The sequence below is a fragment of the Apium graveolens genome, chromosome 1 (assembly GCF_009905375.1).
Source record: "Apium graveolens cultivar Ventura chromosome 1, ASM990537v1, whole genome shotgun sequence".
Classification (NCBI taxonomy): domain Eukaryota; kingdom Viridiplantae; phylum Streptophyta; class Magnoliopsida; order Apiales; family Apiaceae; genus Apium; species Apium graveolens.
The window spans coordinates 72,063,703-72,078,806 of record NC_133647.1 but is presented as its reverse complement, the minus strand read 5'-3'; positions in this window follow the sequence as shown (position 1 = coordinate 72,078,806).

Sequence of the window (15,104 nt, the reverse complement as noted above, 5' to 3'; positions counted from 1 at the left end):
AGTATTGGTTGTGCGTATTCGTCTTATGTGCGTCAAGAACATATAAGATAGGGTGTTAATCTCTTGTGAAGCGACGGTGGATCTTGAGATTTAGAACTTGCCTTGCTAGCATAGGTTCATGTATAATGTGCATGATTAGTGGGTAACTCTAACCGTTTTATTTGCCCTGTGTAATCAAAATAGAATAACTTGCGCTTAAATCATTATGTTGTCAATTTCTGTAGACATATAGGGACTCAACATAATTGATGCCTATTCAACTTCTATCTTAATTATGGATGTTTGGTAGAATGGTATTAGTACAATGAGAGTTGGCTTTTATCAGTTTCATGTTATTCGATTAATATCATCACTGGTGCATGCTAAGGGTAATAACAATAACTATTGAAGGAAGTAGTAATGAAGTTGTGATCTCATGAGTGTTTTAATATTGTTAATTCGAAGTGTTAATTAGGTGATTAATTAAGTAGTTAATTGTAGTTAATATTTAGTCAATAATTCTAAGTGTTAGTGTCTTAATATTGAGAAGTAATCATACATTGGTGAGTGAGTTTAATTGAACAATAATTAGTCTGAGTCTCTGTGGGAATGAACTAGAAAATATTCTATATTACTTGCGAACGCGTATACTTGCGTGTATTATTAGCGCGTGTTTTCGCCCTAACAAGTTTTTAGCGCCGCTGCTGGGGACTCGGCATATTTGTTTAGTTTATGTACTTACCATCAGTGGTCGTTAGGACTCAGTGATTAAGACGTATTAGTTAATTATTGTTTCTGGTTGTGTTTCAGGTACTTTAGTGAGCGTTTATGCAAACTCATTCTCGTACTCGCAAGAGGACTTTAGATACAGCTGAGGAGACAGACGAAGTTCTTGATATTCCGGAGAAGATAGATTTTGAAGATTCGGATTCAGGAAGTGAGCAGAAAGAACCAGTAATCATGGGTGATCGTATTGTTCAGGCCGATCCAGCTCTTATGGACTTTTCTCGGCCTAAAATTGATGACATTCAGTCAAGCATTCTTCATCCGGTTATTCAAGCTAACACCGTTGAAATCAAGTCGGGCACTATTCAGATGGTGCAGGATTCTGTTTCTTTTGGAGGTGCTGCGACTGAGGACCCCGACATGCACATAAGGAATTTTGTCGAGATCTGCAGTACTTTCAAGTATAATGGTGTGACTGATGAGGCTATCAAACTGAGGCTTTTCCCATTCTCACTGAGGGACAAAGCTAAGGACTGGTTACATTCTGAACCAGCTGGGTCCATCACTACTTGGCAAGATCTTGCGCAAAAGTTTCTGGTGAAGTTTTATCCGATAGCAAAGACTGCTGCTATGAGGAGTGCTCTTACTCAGTTTGCGTAGAAACCTACAGAATCTATGTGCGAAGCTTAGGAACGCTACAAGGAAATGTTGAGAAAGTGTCCACATCATGGAATGCCCGATTGGATGGTGATCACTGGTTTCTATAATGGTTTGGGGGCCCAATCTCGGCCCATGCTCGATGCAGCAGCTAGAGGCGCCTTGTGGGCCAAAAGCTATACTGAGGCGTATAATCTTATCGAGACTATGGCTGCAAATGAGCATCAAAACCCAACTCAGAGGATCATGCCTGGGAAGGTAGCAGGTATTCTGGAAGTCGATACAGCCACTGTTATTGCAGCGCAGCTCCAAGCGCTGTCTATGAAGGTCGATTCTCTAGCTACATATGGAGTTAATCAAATAGCTATGGTCTGTGAGCTTTGTGCAGGGTCGCATAATACGGATCAGTGTTCTCTCGTCAATGAATCTGTTCAGTATGTGAATAATTATCAGCGACAACAGCAGCCTGTACCAGCTACTTATCATCCTGACAACAGAAATCATCCAAATTTCAGCTGGGGTAATAATCAAAATGCTATTCAGCCACCATATCAGCAAGGTATGAGTAAACAGTTCAATCCACCTGGATTCCAGCAACCGCAACAATATGCTCAAAGGAAATCATATCCTCAACAGGGAAGTGCAGCTGCACCTACTAGTGCTGATTTTGAGGAACTTAAGCTGTTATGCAAGAGTCAGGCGGTTTCTATCAAGACCTTGGAAAATCAAATCGGTCAAATAGCCAATGCAGTGCTCAATCGTCAACCTGGAACACTTCCCAGTGATACGGAAGTGCCAGGCAGGAAGGAAGCTAAAGAGCAAGTTAAGGCTATTATCTTAAGGTCTGGGAAAGTTGCTGATGCTGAAAAGACAAAAGAAGGAGAAGCTGAAGTTAGAGATGAAGAAGCTAAGTAAAAGGAGAAAGCGGCGGAACCAAGGAAGACTACTGTTGAACACACTCTGCCTGAGGATAATACAGGGGAGAAACAACTCTATCCTCCACCACCTTTCCCTAAGAGATTGCAACAACAAAAGCTGGATAAGCAGTTCAGTAAGTTTCTGGAGGTGTTCAAGAAACTTCACATCAATATACCTTTCGCTGAGGCTCTGAAGCAAATGCCTAGTTATGCGAAGTTTATGAAGAGTATTCTTTCAAGGAAGGTGAAACTGGATGACCTTGAGACCGTTGCTCTAACGGAAGAATGCAGCGCTGTTCTGCAACAAAAGTTACCTCCAAAGCTTAAAGATCCAGATTGCTTCACCATTCCTTGTACCATCGGCAAGTTGTCATTTGACAAGTGCCTTTGTGATTTGGGAGCAAGCATCAATCTGATGCCGTTGTCGATCTTTAAAAAGTTGGATTTGCCTGATCCAAAACCAACCTTCATGTCTCTACAATTGGCTGATCGTTCTATTACTTACCCAAGGGGCATAGTGGAGGATGTGCTAGTCAAGGTGGATAAGCTCTTCTTTCCTGCAGACTTTGTTATTCTGGATTTTGAGGAAGATAAGAAGATTCCAATAATCTTGGGAAGACCTTTCTAGGCTACTGGCCGTACCTTGATAGATGTGCAGAAAGGTGAACTTACTATGCAGGTGCAGGATCAGGATGTGACCTTCAATGTATTCAAAGCAATGAAATTCCCTACAGAAGATGAGGAGTGCTTAAAAGTGGATGTGATTGATTCTGCAGTTACGTCAGAACTCGATCATATGCTAATGTCTGATGCATTAGAAAAGGCCTTAGTGGGGAATTTTGACAGTGATGATGAAGATGGCAACGAGCAATTATAATTTTTGAATGCTTCTCCTTGGAGGCGAAAGCTGGACATGCCATTTGAATCTCTTGGTACTTCTGACCTCAAGAATGCTGAAGAAAAGCTCAAACCATCAATTGATGAAGCACCTACCTTGGAGCTCAAGCCATTACCTGAACACTTGAGGTATGCTTTTTTAGGTGATGCATCTACTTTACCTGTTATTAATGCATCTGACCTTTCAGGTAGTGAGGAAGACAAGCTCCTAAGGATTTTGAGAGAATTTAAATCAGCTATTGGATGGACCATAGCAGACATCAAGGGGATTAGCCCTTCATATTGTATGCATAAAATTCTGCTAGAGGAGGGTAGTAAGCCAACTGTTGAGCAACAACGCAGACTGAATCCTATCATGAAGGAGGTGGTGAAGAAAGAAATTCTGAAATGGCTGGATGCAGGCATCATTTATCCTATTTCTGACAATTCTTGGGTGAGCCCCGTACAATGTGTGCCTAAGAAAGTAGGTATTACTGTGGTAGCAAATGAGAAGAATGAGCTCATCCCTACTCGAACAGTTACAGGATGGAGAGTATGCATGGATTACCGAAAGCTGAACAAGGCCACGAGGAAGGATCACTTCCCTCTTCCATTTATTGATCAGATGCTTGACAGGTTGGCTGGTCATGAGTATTATTATCTTCCGGATGGCTACTCAGGGTATTATCAGATTTGTATTACACCAGAGGATCAGGAAAAGACTACCTTCACTTGTCCATTTGGCACGTTTGCTTTTCGCAGAGTTTCGTTTGGGTTATCTGGCGCAACGGCCACTTTTCAGAGATGTATGATGGCTATATTCTCTGACATGATTGGGAATAATGTTGAGGTGTTCATGGACGACTTCTCCATCTTTGGACATTCGTATGATGAATGTTTGAATAATCTTCGTGCCGTGCTCAAAAGGTGTATGGAAACTAATTTGGTGCTCAATTGGGAGAAATGTCATTTTATGGTGCGTGAAGGCATTATTCTGGGGCATAAGGTCTCTAGCAAGGGTCTTGAGGTGGATAAAGCCAAGGTGGGAGTCATTGAAAATCTTCCACCACCTATTTTTGTGAAAGGAATCCGTAGTTTTCTTGGTCATGCGAGTTTTTATCTGCGGTTCATCAAGGACTTTTCAAAGATATCTAAGCCGTTGTGCAACTTGCTTGAGACAGATGTGCCTTTCAAATTTGATGATGAATGTTTGACGACATTCGAGACTCTCAAGAAGAGTTTAATCACTGCACCAGTTATTACAGCACCGGATTGGACAGAGCCTTTTGAGATGATGTGTGATGCGAGTGATTATGCGGTAGGTGCAGTTCTTGGGCAGCGCAAGAATAATCTCTTTCATGTGGTCTACTATGCTAGTAAGACCTTAAATGGGGCCCAAATGAACTACACCACTACTGAGAAGGAGCTCTTGGCTATAGTTTTTGGTTTCGAGAAATTTCGATCTTATCTACTTGGGACAAAAGTGACAGTATTCACGGATCATGCGGCCATTCGCTATTTGGTTTCCAAGAAGGATTCGAAGCCGAGACTCATTCGTTGAGTACTTTTACTACAGGAATTTAAGTTAGAGATCAAGGATCGAAAAGGTACTGAGAATCAAGTAGCTGACCATCTCTCTAGATTGGAGAATCCCAAGTCTACTTCACAGGATAAGACATTGATCAATGAATCTTTTCCGATGAGCAATTGTTCGCAGTTCAGGAGGAAGAGCCATGGTTTGCCGATATTGTAAACTATCTTGTCAGCAATATAATGCCTCCTAATTTGACCTCAACTCAAAAGAAAAAGTTTCTGCATGAGGTGAAGTGGTATATGTGGGATGAACCATATTTGTTTAGACAGGGAGCTGACCAGATCATCAAGAGATGTATCCCATTCTGTGAGACGGAGGGGATATTACGAGACTGTCACTCCACAATTTATGGTGGACACTATGGTGGTGAGAAGACGACAGCTCGTATTCTACAAGCAGGTTTTTTCTGGCCTACTTTGTTTAAGGACGCTCATCAGTTTGTTTTAAGGTGTGATCGTTGCCAAAGAGTGGGAAATTTGACGAGAAAGGATGAGATGCCGTTAAATGTGATGCTTGAAGTCGAGGTCTTTGATGTTTGGGGAATCGATTTCATGGGGCCTTTTGTCTTATCCTGCAATAATCAGTACATCTTGCTGGCAGTCGATTATATCTCAAAATGGGTAGAAGTCAAAGCTCTACCAACAAATGATGCAAAGACAGTGTTGAATTTTCTTCATAAGCAGATTTTCACAAGGTTTGGAACGCCTCAGGTAATCATAAGTGATGAAGGGTCGCATTTCTGCAACCGTAAGTTCACTTCTATGATGCAGCGTTATAATGTGAATCATCGAGTTGCTAATGCCTATCATCCGCAAACAAATGGTCAAGCGAAAGTGTCTAACAGAGAGATCAAGTGCATCCTAGAGAATGTTGTTTGTCCGTCAAGGAAGGACTGGTCTTTAAAGCTCGATGAAGGTGTTTGGGCTTACAGAACAGCATACAAAACTCCACTTGGTATGTCCCCGTTTCAACTGGTGTATGGTAAGGGATGTCATTTACCTGCAGAGCTTGAGCATAAGGCTTATTGGGCGTTGAAAAAGTTAAACCTGGATTTAGATGCAGCTGGTAAGAAGAGAATGCTTCAGCTTAATGAACTTGATAAATTTCGACTTCAAGCGTACGAGAATAACAAAATGTACAAGGAAAAGGTGAAGAGGTGACACGATAGCAAGCTACATCCTAAGTTATTTGTGTCGGGGCAACAGGTTCTCTTATTCAACTCTCGTCTCCGACTTTTTCCTGGGAAGTTGAAATCAAGGTGGTCTGGACCTTTTATTGTCAAAACTGTATTTCCACATGGAGCGGTGGAGATATTTGAGAACGATCCGGACCAAGCATTCAAGGTTAATGGTCAGCGGTTGAAGCACTACTATGGGGATACGGCAAACTGAGAAGTGGTTAGTTCCATTTTATTGTCAACTTGAGGAAGGTACGCAACGTCAATCTAATGACGAAAAAGAAGCGCTGCGTAGGAGGCAACCCATGATTTGTTGCTACAGGAACCCTTAGAAGTTAATAACCTATCCAAAACCACAAAAAAATCAGAAAAACCGGGCTCGAATTTTTTTTTCCAGAGACCCCCTGAGCACCCGCTCAGCTCTGCTGAGCGACCAAATTTTTTTTTTAGTTCATAAAATATCCAAAAAAATCTGAAAATCAAAAAAATAAATTACAGCCCCATTAACCACGATTTCTTTTCCCCATTACCCCATGATTTTATCCCTCAAACCCACTCCTAATCTTATTTTAACCTAATCCATACCATATATATACATACACCTATCCCATACATCTCCCACACACTTTCTACACTCAAACTCTCTCCCAAACACAAAAACACTATTCTCAAGCATTTTTATTCAGATTCAATGGCACCCAAGAGAGCAAGGACTATTGATAACAGCAGCACAGTCCCTACTGCTGATTCATCGAGGGGTACTGCTGCGAGGCCTCAGTTGAATGACAGAGCTGCGGAGGAGGAGTACACTAGGCTTTTGGGGAAGCCGATTCTGAAGGAGAGGGGGTTTTTACCATCGGGGAGGGATGGTGAGTTGCTACCTATGATTGCAGAGAAGGGGTGGATAGCTTTCTCTGAGTCGCCTGAAGCAGTGCCGATGAGCGTGGTTCACGAGTTCTATGCGAACGCGAAGGCCGAGAAGAATGGGTTTTCTGTGGTCTGAGGGCTGATGGTTGATTGTCACCCAACGGCGATTCGCCGTGTGATTGGGAAGCGAGAGAGGAAGCCCGAGGAGGAGAACTGGAATGAGAAGACTGCTGAGGATTTTGACTTGGATTTGATTTGTGCTACTCTCTGTAGGTCGGGCACAGTTTGGACCTTCAGGATAGGAACTAATGAGTATCGTCACTTCCCGGCGATCTCTATGAACAGGTATGCCCGTGCATGGAATGCGTTTATTTGTGCTAATATTCTACCTTCTTCGCATGCACATAAGGTCACAGTTGAGAGAGCACAGTTATTGTGGGGAATTTTGAATGAGGAGTACTATGTGGACCTTGGTGAGTTCATCTACCAAGGGATTATGAAGTTTTTGAGGGGAGTTAAGCACATGAACATCCCTTATGCATCCACGGTCACGAAGCTTTGCCGAGCAGTGGGAGTGAACTGGCCGTCTCATGAGCAGTTGCAGTTGCCGGCCGCTCCGATTGATTCTGGGACTCTGAATGGGATGCAGGAGTGGACCGGTGGTGAGCCCGAGGAGCATGGGTTGGGTTATCGTCTTCCAGGAGGGCGTCCAGCACGAGGTGCTACTATGGCTAGGCCTAGGCGTGATGAGGTTGGTTCTTCGAGAGCTCAGGAGGGTGCTGGGATGGCAGATACCCAGTATAGGAGGCTGTCACGGCGGATGGATGCCATGTACGAGACGCAGAGCAGGTTTGCTCAGGAGCTCACCCTTGCGTTAGGGACTGCTTTTCGGGGCCTTGGAGCTGACATCCAGTGGTCAGTTTTTGGTGAGGACTCTGCATACCCGCCGCCTGATACTCCACCCACTGAGGGTGATGATGATGATGACTCCGAGTAGGTTTACCCTGTGTTCCTTTCTACTACCTTCACTGGGGACAATGAAGATTTTAAGTTTGGGGTGGTAGTTAAGGAATATTTTGTGTGTGTGTGTCATATAGCTGCATATTCATGATAGTTTAGTTCATATAGTTGCATAATTTTTGCCATATAGTTTTTTTATTTATTTATAGCTTTATTTGTTTATCATATCCTATAGCTCATGCATATGCCATGATCCCTTTTGTGATGATTTATCGACTAATTTGTGATGTTGATACGAGTGTAGTGATGGCATTAAAGTGATGATTGAGTCATGTAAGTTGATATGCATGCTAGATGCACTTGTATTTTCACTAAGTCTTAGAGAATGCTGAAGGACTAGATTGTTGTTATGATTTGATTGTTTTCGAGGTTAATCTAGTTATTATGCTTATAATTTGATAATAGGTTCTTAGTGATAAAGGCATGAAAAAAAATGGAGTAAAAATGGAATTTTTTGCTAGTTGTGGCTAGGCGTCAATTGGCTAGTAGCCGGCTCGTATGTTATGCGAGTAGTCTAGGGTTGAGCAAGATGGAGCGAAACGCACTTGCTCAGAAATTTTGAAAAAAAAACAGAAAAAGAAAAAAAAAGAAGTATGTGTTTATGCATAATTGATCACGAGTGGGCTCTTTGGTATTCGAGTTATTAAGTTCTTAGGGAACTTTGTGCCTAGTGACCTAAGGCTTTTAGAGTCTGGGATCCGCTAACCTAACGCTCGCTACATGGATATCATTGTATAAGTCTTTTGTGGACCTCACTCATTGCACGGTCAAATAAGCATTATTGTTGTGAATAAAAAGCATGATTTCGTAATAAGCTCCATGATTCTTGTAGTGTTATAAGTCACTTTGTGCCTAGAATTTTTATTCTTTGTATAATCATGTGATTGCCTTGATGATAGTTGAGTCATAATAATTGGTCTAGTTTCGAAGCATATCTGTAAGCATCTGCACACACCATGTTTCTGGCTGTTTGTTGTTTGCATGATTTGATTGATCTTTAGTCGCCTAATTGCATTTGTTGAGATGTTGTAAGTTGGTTGGATTGGTCGTAGTAAGGGGGATCACTGCATTTCATATAGATTGCATTCATGCATATTTTTATTTGTTTTTGAGTCTGTGACGCTTGAGGACAAGAATCGATTTAAGTTTGGGGGTGTGATAAGTGGCATTTTATACCACTTAGAACGTCTTAAAATGGCTTAAATTGGTGTCTTGAAATCAAGTATTTTGTGTATTTGATGCGTTTTTCTAGTGTTTGTGCATTTCAGGGTATAAGTTGCATTTTGGAGGAGTAATCATCAAGAATAAGCCTTGGCATGTGTTAAGCATTGTGAGAGGAAAGAAAGGGGCAGATTGCAGCGAAGAAACGGAGCAAACTCAAGAATTTTCCAGTAGGGTCCTGAGCGCCCGCTCAGCTATGCTGAGTGGCCGCACAGGGTCGGGAAAAATAATAATCTATTTTAGACTTCTACTTCTGTTTGGCTTCCAACTTCTATGTAATCTGAGTTTTATGGGACTATTATATAAGTAGATTTGGAGACGTTTTCACAAGGTTGGATCGTTGTATTAAGCAAGGAGCGAAGGAGATAAGGAAGAAGACCGTTTTAGCACACCGCAACGAAGAGGATGCATATTTTCTTGTGATTCTTATTTCGTTGTAACGTTGTATGCTAGTTTTCTTGCTTTTGAACCTAATTACTCTTGTGACGTACTCTGGTTTAATATAATTAGTTTAGTTATTATTTTCTTGTGTTTATTTATCATGTTTTCATATGAACCTATGATGACGATAAGTGCTATCATGGGCTAATTGTGATCATGGGGTTGTAACGGATTTGCTATGGAATTCTTTAATTAATTGTTTAATACCTTAGTATGTGATGATTGTATGATATCTATTATTGGTTGTGCGTATTCGTCTTATGTGCGTCGCGAACATATAAGATAGGGTGTTAATCTCTTGTGAAGCGACGGTGGATCTTGAGATTTAGAACTTGCCATGCTAGCATAGGTTCATGTATGATGTGCATGATTAGTGGGTAACTCTAACCGTTTTATTCGCCCTGTGTAATCAAAAGGGAATAACTTGCGCTTAAATCATTATGTTGTCAATTTCTGTAGACATATAGGGACTCAACATAATTGATGCCTATTCAACTTCTGTCTTAATTGTGGATGTTTGGTAGAATGGTATTAATATAATGAGAGTTGGCTTTTATCAGTTTCGTGTTATTCGATTAATATCATCACTGTTGCATGCTAAGGGTAATAACAATAACTATTGAAGGAAGTAGTAATGAAGTTGTGATCTCATGAGTGTTTTAATATTGTTAATTCGAAGTGTTAATAAGATGATTAATTAAGTAGTTAATTGTAGTTAATATTTAGTCAATAATTCTAAGTGTTAGTGTCTTAACATTGAGAAGTAATCATACATTGGTGAGTGAGTTTAATTGAACAATAATTAGTCTGAGTCTCTGTGGGAACGAACTAGAAAATATTCTATATTACTTGCGAACGCGTATACTTGCGTGTATAATTAGCTCATGTTTTCGCCCTAACAGAAGCGACAGTGAATCTTGAGATTTATAACTTGCCATGCTAGTATAGGTTCATGTATTGTATGAATGATTAGTGGGTAAATCTAACCGTTTTACTTGCCCTGTGTAATCATAATGAATAACTTGCGCTTAAATCGTTATGTTGTCAAATTTTGTAGACATATAGGGTCTCAACATAATTGATGCCTATTCAACTTCTATCTTAATTGTGGATACTTGGTAGAATGGTATTCGTACAACGAAAGTTGGCGTTTATCAGTTTCGTGTTGTTCGATTAACATCATCATCATTACATGCTAAGGGTAATAACAATAACTATTGAATGATGTATTAATAAAGTTATGATCTCATGTGTGTTTAATATTGATAATTTAAGTGTTTAATTCTCGTAGTTAATATTAGTTAATCAACCTTAATTGTTATTGTGTTGACGTTGAAGAGTAATCATACATTGGTGAGTAAGTGTTAATTAAATATAATTAATCAGAGTCTCTGTGGGAAGGAACTAGAAATCATTTTATATTACTTGCGAATGCGTATACTTGCGTGATTTAATTAGCGCATGCTTTGTGCCCTAATAAGTTTTTGGCGCCGCTGCCGAGGACTCGGTGTTAATTTGTTTAGTTTATGTACTTTCCATCAGTAGTCATTAGGATTCATTGATTAAGACTTGTTACTTACTGCTTCCGGTTGTGTTTCACGTACTCTAGCGAGCGTTTATGCAAACACGTTCTCGCACCGGTAAGAGAAATCTAGATACGGCTGAGGAGACAGATTCTGTAATATCTGGGATATATCGTGTAATTATTTTTGCTAATAGATAATTATTATGTGTGTTCAATGTCTATTCTGTGAATTATTTGTTAAGTGCTATATGTGTTTGGATGTTTAAAAATAATATTAATTGAGTATTTTAATTTTTATATGTCCAAAATAAAATATAAATAATTGTCATATCTTCCTAATTATTTTTATGTTGATTTATGATTTTATAGAAAATATATGGATTTTATAAAATCTTTTTCCGAGTATTTAAAAACTATTTTATACAATCGGGAACCAACCGACGTCATCAATTTTTACATTTTTATAACCCAAAACTCTTCCAAGAACTCCTTCCTAATGTAATTGCAATATTTCGATAATTTTCCATGTTTCAACTTTTTCGATCCGGCGTACGGTTTGTCCTGTGGGGGTCCCGGCGCAACATATTTGATACATTATTCGTTTCGGTAAATCGTTAAAACTCGTATTTTCGATAAACGAGATCTTTTTATTAAACTATCACAATTATCAGCTCGTAAAACATATAACCAGGCGCTGAGACCAAGACCGCAGTACAAATTGTACTGGTTTGGATAATTATCCCGAAAACCGGTACCGTTTGGATCAGTTTTTATAAATAAACGTACCATTTTATATCCAGAATGATCCAATGGGATACTAATTTTCCGAAAATTATAAATAGCCTTTACCGTATATTATTTCGTATCGAATATCATTTGTAAACAGTAATTATATAATTTTCCAAAGAAAATAATTATATTCATAAACTTTTCTGAGAATCAAACAGCAATTTGAAGGTGTTAGTGATCTCTGTTTTCAAAGCTTGAGTAACCAAAACGAAGGTCTCAGAGTGTTCTATCAGTTTCTTCAAGTTTCAGAACTGTAGAAATCAAGGTTTATTTTCTATATTTTTATTTATTTTCGAATTAATTTGATTAAAAATATGAATTTTTGTTCGGATGATTGTTTGAATGATTTGATGATTGCATGTTGTAGATCTTGTTTTCCTGATGATTTTGATATATTATATGACTGATTTGGAGTTCAATAACATGTTCAAAATTGAGTTTGGTTTTCGAATTTTGAAATTAGGGTTTATAACCCATATGAATGTTCTTAATTGAAATTTAGGGCTTTTTGATCTAGGGGTTCAGGTTAATCGAGTTAAGCTGGTAGGCATCTTTTGAGATAATTTAAGTTTGTAAAAGTTTGTAATAATGTTTAATACTCAGTTTTGAGTTTGAATAGTTGGGATTTGGAGGTTTGTAATATAAAGTGTGTGTGTGGCTTGTGTGCATACTTTAACCTGTTGCGGTCTGTGATAGTTGGTAAGTAGGGTCACTACATATTATTATTATCTTTATTATTGTTATAAGCAGGTTATAAATAAGGTGTGTGTGTGTGTGGACACCAAACTTCTGACCCGGGTTTGGAGGGCGCCACAGGTTTGGTATATGTAATATCCGGGATATATTGTGTAATTATTTTTTCTAATAGATAATTATTATGTATGTTCAGTATCTATTCTGTGAATTATTTGTTAAGTGTTATATGTGTTTGGATGTTTAAAAATAATATTAATTGAGTATTTTAATTTTTATATGTCCAAAAAAATATATAAATAATTTTCATATCTTCCTAATTATTTTTATGGTGATTTATGATTTTATAGGAAATATATGGATTTTATAAAATCTTTTTCTGAGTATTGAAAAACTATTTTATACAATCGGGAACCAACCGACGTCATCCGTTTTTATGTTTTTATAACCCAAAAATCTTCCGAGAACTCCTTCCTATCCAAATTGCAATATTCCGAGCATTTTCCATGTTTCGACTTTTTCGTTCTGGAGTACGGTTTGTCTTGTGCGGGACCTGGCTCAACATTTTCGATACATTATTCGTTTCGGTAAATCGTTAAAACTCATATTTTCGATAAACGGGATCTTTTTCTTAAACTATCACAATTATCACCTCGTAATACGTGTAACCAGGCGCTGAGACCAAGAACGCTGTACAAATTGTACTGGTATGGATAATTATCCCGAAAACCGGTACCGTTTGGATAAGTTTTTATAAATAAACGTACCATTTTATATCCAGAATGATCCAACGGGATACTAATTTTCCGTAATTATAAATAGCCTTTGCCGTATTTTATTTCGTATCGAAAATCATTTGCAAACAGTAATTACATAATTTTCCAGAGAAAATACTTATATTCATAAACCTTTCTGAGAATCAAACAGCAATTTGAAGGTGTTAGTGATCTCTGTTTTCAAAGCTTGAGTAACCAAAACGAAGGTCTCGGAGTGTTCTATCTGTTTCTTCAAGTCTCAGTACTATAGAAATCAAGGTTTATTTTCTATATTTTTATTTATTTTTGAATTAATTTGATTAAAAATATGAATTTTCGTTCGGATGATTGTTTGAATGATTCGATGATTGCATGTTGTAGAGCTTGTTTTCCTGATGATTTTGATATATTATATGACTGATTTGGAGTTCAATAACATGTTCAAAATTGAGTTTGATTTTCGAATTTTGAAATTAGGGTTTATAACCCGTATGAATGTTCTTAATTGAAATTTAGGGCCTTTTGATCTAGGGGTTTAGGTTGATCGAGTTAAGCTAGTAGGCATCTTTTAAGATAATTTAAGTTTGTAAAAGTTTGTAATAATGTTTAATACTCAGTTTTGAGTTTGAATAGTTGGGATTTGGACGTTTGTAGTATAAAGTGTGTGTGTGGCTTGTGTGCATACTTTAACCTGTTGCGGTCCGTGGTAGTTGGTAAGTAAGGTCACTGCATATTATTATTATTATCTTTATTATTATTATAAGCAGGTTATAGATAAGGTGTGTGTGTGTGTGGACCCCAAACTTCTGACCTGGGTTTGGAGGGCGCCACAGATTTGGTATCAGAGCTACAGGTCATAAGTCACTGACACAAGCCTAGGTTGACGGGAATGGGTAGAGGGTTAGAATTAGAAGAAAGGAATAGAAAAATAGAACGTCGAGAGGTTGAGTGCTACAGTATAATAGGTTTTAGTATGATTCACGTCGTGGTTCGAGATTCTTATATTGCGATATGATTTTAGATAGCAGCGATGGCTGACTCTTTCATCCCCGTATCAGCTGACCACTCAGAGCCCTCAGTTGGAGTACCATCTTCAGATCCACGTCCTGTTGTTCCATCAGTGTTGGCCATTTTACCTCCACCCTTGCAACCCATACCATTGCAGGCTATTCCACCCCCAGGTATGAGGCCACCAATCAGAGGACCCCCACTTGCTGATTCAGGCTTCACTGGTCATTCAGTTACAGGAGTACCTTTCCAGTTTTCTTCATATCATGTCCCATATCATCAGTTCGAGGCTTTCCTTATGAAGCAGCGATTCCTACATGGCCAAATTTAGGAGTTATTGCATATCATGTGTACCAGAGAGGTTGGGAGTGGTGAGAGGCGACTCAGAGAGAGGCTTTAGGTGTTTCGTAGAGCGGCTGCTGTGAGGATTGCTGAGGCTACACATGAGGACATCACCCCTGATTTTCCAGTGGATTGGGCTAAGTGGGTTCTAGAGGAGCTTGAGGAGATTGGAGGTCGAGACTTGCCATGAGTCATGGATCCAGAGATGGAGATGCTGATCAGAGTTGTTATGGCTGTGTAGTATGTACAATAGTGTGTAGTATGTATCAGTAAACTTTTGAGATATATTTATAGACGAGATCTGCTGACTAGTGAGTAGGTTGTTGTACCCTTTTGCTTTTACGTCCGAAGCGTCTTTACGCTTGTACTACCTAAAACTTTTGATCTATATATATCAGTACCTTTTCTTTTCCAGCATTGTCATTTACTTTATTGCACCTGTTTTACTTTACCTTATTTATTGCACCAGTTATACCCCTGTGATACCATGTACCCTATTCCTATAACTGTTTATATT